Here is a 5,000-nt window from a genome sequence, read left to right as displayed (position 1 = left end):
TCAGTACCCAATGTCGCCAGGTGCCAGCGCCGGTTTTCATGCCCCGATCTCTGCATCAAAAGTACCCAAACACTCACTTAAGGACCCAGGGATGGCAGGAAACGCCCACTGATGGAGCCAGTGGACAGTTTGCAGGGTGCAAATAAGGGCTGGCCTCAGATCACTCATGGCGTAGTGCCGGCCTGTCCATACCTGTCGAAACCTGCATGCGGTCAAATGTGTCCGATTGACATTGTGGAAATAAAAAGAAACCAGCACCATGTTTCTGCCCGGTCTCGAAGCGGGGACCTTTCACGTGTTAGGCGAATGTGATAACCACTACACTACAGAAACAGCTCTGGTAGGCTGCGCTCTAGTGTGCTGGGACAGCTTTCAGTTGAAATGCTTTGTGGCACTGATGTCTCATGGGGCCCGCTGGTACCTGCCAGGTGGCACACACCAACGTGAAAGTTTGGCGCAAGCCTGCGCCGGACCTACATGGCAGCACTCACAGCACACCACACACAGGCTGCAGACACATACAAAAGACCAAGCTGGATGCAACAGTGGCGCGAGCCATGGCAGTCCCCACCCAGAAGGCATGTCCAAACCTTTATACATCAGCTCGCCGCCAGCGCATCATTACAAAGGAGGGGGAATTTCCAACACTGCCTCTTGGGCCATGGGCTTAAAAGCAGCCAACCATTGGCGACGGGCATCGAACCAGATACGTTCACGCACAAACTATTTTTGGGGGGGAATTGGGGACTCTGTGTTTTTTGTTTTCGGCGCTCCAAAAAAAAGGGCTCGTCCGGGATTTGAACCCGGGACCTCTCGCACCCTAAGTGAGAATCATACCCCTAGACCAACGAGCCACCGCATGCAGAGAACAGTGAGGGGGAGGGGGTGGTCTGCTTACCTCACTTGGCGCCATGCCCCAGTCGCTCCACGGCCTGACCCCTGCGTGTCACGTGGCCTGCCCCTGGCGCAAGCGCAGAGGACTGAGCTGCCTCTCAAGCAGAGAAACAAGAAGAAGAGCGGCAGCCTTCGCTGGCCAAAGGCCATCTGCTGCCGCTCGATCGGGCTCGATCAGGCGAGATATATGTGGCCGACCGGCCTAGAGCGCAAACCTGTGCTGCTCAGGGTGGGCAGCTTCCCAGCAGGAGGATGTGTCTTGAAAGCCGACAGAGGCAAGAAGGCGCACTCCCTCAGCCCGCTCCAACCTCTGGATTCCTGCGAATTTCAGAAGAGAACTCTGGGGCAGCATGGCTTCTGTCATCTCCCAACAGCCTCTCTGTTCTTGCTATGTAAATACCTTTACATCCCCCGAACTGAGCATGTCTGTTTTTTTATTTTTATTTTGCTGAGGTGTGGTGCCTTCAACGACCGACAGGTGGCAGGAGAGCACTTTCTCCAACTGTGAAGGGGACTTTTTTCACTTCCTGAGTAGACTGGGCTCAGTGACATATGCCACCAAGCCAGCCACTAGAAAATGCAGGTTTTGCAGCCGTGGGCCAGTGGGGGTTTAAGGGCAGGTGTGCCTCCGGCGTCTCTGGCAGACAGCTCCAGTTGCAAGGCAGCAGAAGAGAACAGGGAGGCTTGCCGGGCGCTGCATTCGGGGGCCCCCACGAGGTTTTCCGCAAGCCTTACACTCTGAAATGTGCTCAAAAAAATGAGCCCGGCTTGTCAGGAGTGGGATTTGAACCCACGCCTCCAATCGGAGACCAGAACACCCAGATGCAGGGAAGAGCTGCGCCTCTTGAGTCTGGCGCCTTAGACCACTCGGCCACCCTGACAGCTATGGGGAGGATTGGGAAAGATTCTTCAGTACCCAATGTCGCCAGGTGCCAGCGCCGGTTTTCATGCCCCGATCTCTGCATCAAAAGTACCCAAACACTCACTTAAGGACCCAGGGATGGCAGGAAACGCCCACTGATGGAGCCAGTGGACAGTTTGCAGGGTGCAAATAAGGGCTGGCCTCAGATCACTCATGGCGTAGTGCCGGCCTGTCCATACCTGTCGAAACCTGCATGCGGTCAAATGTGTCCGATTGACATTGTGGAAATAAAAAGAAACCAGCACCATGTTTCTGCCCGGTCTCGAAGCGGGGACCTTTCACGTGTTAGGCGAATGTGATAACCACTACACTACAGAAACAGCTCTGGTAGGCTGCGCTCTAGTGTGCTGGGACAGCTTTCAGTTGAAATGCTTTGTGGCACTGATGTCTCATGGGGCCCGCTGGTACCTGCCAGGTGGCACACACCAACGTGAAAGTTTGGCGCAAGCCTGCGCCGGACCTACATGGCAGCACTCACAGCACCTCACACACAGGCTGCAGACACATACAAAAGACCAAGCTGGATGCAACAGTGGCGCGAGCCATGGCAGTCCCCACCCAGAAGGCATGTCCAAACCTTTATACATCAGCTCGCCGCCAGCGCATCATTACAAAGGAGGGGGAATTTCCAACACTGCCTCTTGGGCCATGGGCTTAAAAGCAGCCAACCATTGGCGACGGGCATCGAACCAGATACGGTCACGCACAAACTATTTTTGGGGGGGAATTGGGGACTCTGTGTTTTTTGTTTTCGGCGCTCCAAAAAAAAGGGCTCGTCCGGGATTTGAACCCGGGACATCTCGCACCCTAAGCGAGAATCATACCCCTAGACCAACGAGCCACCGCATGCAGAGAACAGTGAGGGGGAGGGGGTGGTCTGCTTACCTCACTTGGCGCCATGCCCCAGTCGCTCCACGGCCTGACCCCTGCGTGTCACGTGGCCTGCCCCTGGCGCAAGCGCAGAGGACTGAGCTGCCTCTCAAGCAGAGAAACAAGAAGAAGAGCGGCAGCCTTCGCTGGCCAAAGGCCATCTGCTGCCGCTCGATCGGGCTCGATCAGGCGAGATATATGTGGCCGACCGGCCTAGAGCGCAAACCTGTGCTGCTCAGGGTGGGCAGCTTCCCAGCAGGAGGATGTGTCTTGAAAGCCGACAGAGGCAAGAAGGCGCACTCCCTCAGCCCGCTCCAACCTCTGGATTCCTGCGAATTTCAGAAGAGAACTCTGGGGCAGCATGGCTTCTGTCATCTCCCAACAGCCTCTCTGTTCGTGCTATGTAAATACCTTTACATCCCCCGAACTGAGCATGTCTGTTTTTTTATTTTTATTTTGCTGAGGTGTGGTGCCTTCAACGACCGACAGGTGGCAGGAGAGCACTTTCTCCAACTGTGAAGGGGACTTTTTTCACTTCCTGAGTAGACTGGGCTCAGTGACATATGCCACCAAGCCAGCCACTAGAAAATGCAGGTTTTGCAGCCGTGGGCCAGTGGGGGTTTAAGGGCAGGTGTGCCTCCGGCGTCTCTGGCAGACAGCTCCAGTTGCAAGGCAGCAGAAGAGAACAGGGAGGCTTGCCGGGCGCTGCATTCGGGGGCCCCCACAAGGTTTTCCGCAAGCCTTACACTCTGAAATGTGCTCAAAAAAATGAGCCCGGCTTGTCAGGAGTGGGATTTGAACCCACACCTCCAATCGGAGACCAGAACACCCAGATGCAGGGAAGAGCTGCGCCTCTTGAGTCTGGCGCCTTAGACCACTCGGCCACCCTGACAGCTATGGGCAGGATTGGGAAAGATTCTTCAGTACCCAATGTCGCCAGGTGCCAGCGCCGGTTTTCATGCCCCGATCTCTGCATCAAAAGTACCCAAACACTCACTTAAGGACCCAGGGATGGCAGGAAACGCCCACTGATGGAGCCAGTGGACAGTTTGCAGGGTGCAAATAAGGGCTGGCCTCAGATCACTCATGGCGTAGTGCCGGCCTGTCCATACCTGTCGAAACCTGCATGCGGTCAAATGTGTCCGATTGACATTGTGGAAATAAAAAGAAACCAGCACCATGTTTCTGCCCGGTCTCGAAGCGGGGACCTTTCACGTGTTAGGCGAATGTGATAACCACTACACTACAGAAACAGCTCTGGTAGGCTGCGCTCTAGTGTGCTGGGACAGCTTTCAGTTGAAATGCTTTGTGGCACTGATGTCTCATGGGGCCCGCTGGTACCTGCCAGGTGGCACACACCAACGTGAAAGTTTGGCGCAAGCCTGCGCCGGACCTACATGGCAGCACTCACAGCACACCACACACAGGCTGCAGACACATACAAAAGACCAAGCTGGATGCAACAGTGGCGCGAGCCATGGCAGTCCCCACCCAGAAGGCATGTCCAAACCTTTATACATCAGCTCGCCGCCAGCGCATCATTACAAAGGAGGGGGAATTTCCAACACTGCCTCTTGGGCCATGGGCTTAAAAGCAGCCAACCATTGGCGACGGGCATCGAACCAGATACGTTCACGCACAAACTATTTTTGGGGGGGAATTGGGGACTCTGTGTTTTTTGTTTTCGGCGCTCCAAAAAAAAGGGCTCGTCCGGGATTTGAACCCGGGACCTCTCGCACCCTAAGTGAGAATCATACCCCTAGACCAACGAGCCACCGCATGCAGAGAACAGTGAGGGGGAGGGGGTGGTCTGCTTACCTCACTTGGCGCCATGCCCCAGTCGCTCCACGGCCTGACCCCTGCGTGTCACGTGGCCTGCCCCTGGCGCAAGCGCAGAGGACTGAGCTGCCTCTCAAGCAGAGAAACAAGAAGAAGAGCGGCAGCCTTCGCTGGCCAAAGGCCATCTGCTGCCGCTCGATCGGGCTCGATCAGGCGAGATATATGTGGCCGACCGGCCTAGAGCGCAAACCTGTGCTGCTCAGGGTGGGCAGCTTCCCAGCAGGAGGATGTGTCTTGAAAGCCGACAGAGGCAAGAAGGCGCACTCCCTCAGCCCGCTCCAACCTCTGGATTCCTGCGAATTTCAGAAGAGAACTCTGGGGCAGCATGGCTTCTGTCATCTCCCAACAGCCTCTCTGTTCTTGCTATGTAAATACCTTTACATCCCCCGAACTGAGCATGTCTGTTTTTTTATTTTTATTTTGCTGAGGTGTGGTGCCTTCAACGACCGACAGGTGGCAGGAGAGCACTTTCTCC

At 55.6% G+C, this 5,000-nt stretch overlaps 1 non-coding gene across 1 annotated transcript; it reads right to left on the bottom strand.

Annotated features, from left to right (window-relative positions):
• Positions 1–1,663: 1,663 nt before the first annotated feature.
• TRNAL-CAA (transfer RNA leucine (anticodon CAA)) lies at positions 1,664–1,775 on the bottom strand. Its single transcript has 2 exons — positions 1,738–1,775; positions 1,664–1,709 (listed from the first exon to the last, which is right to left on the bottom strand). It is a non-coding gene; the product is annotated as a tRNA-Leu (tRNA).
• Positions 1,776–5,000: the final 3,225 nt, after the last annotated feature.

The sequence above is a fragment of the Ambystoma mexicanum genome, chromosome 2q (assembly GCF_040938575.1).
Source record: "Ambystoma mexicanum isolate Mex_15411 chromosome 2q, UKY_AmexF1_1, whole genome shotgun sequence".
NCBI lineage: Eukaryota > Metazoa > Chordata > Amphibia > Caudata > Ambystomatidae > Ambystoma > Ambystoma mexicanum.
This window is presented reverse-complemented; position numbering and strand designations above follow the sequence as displayed.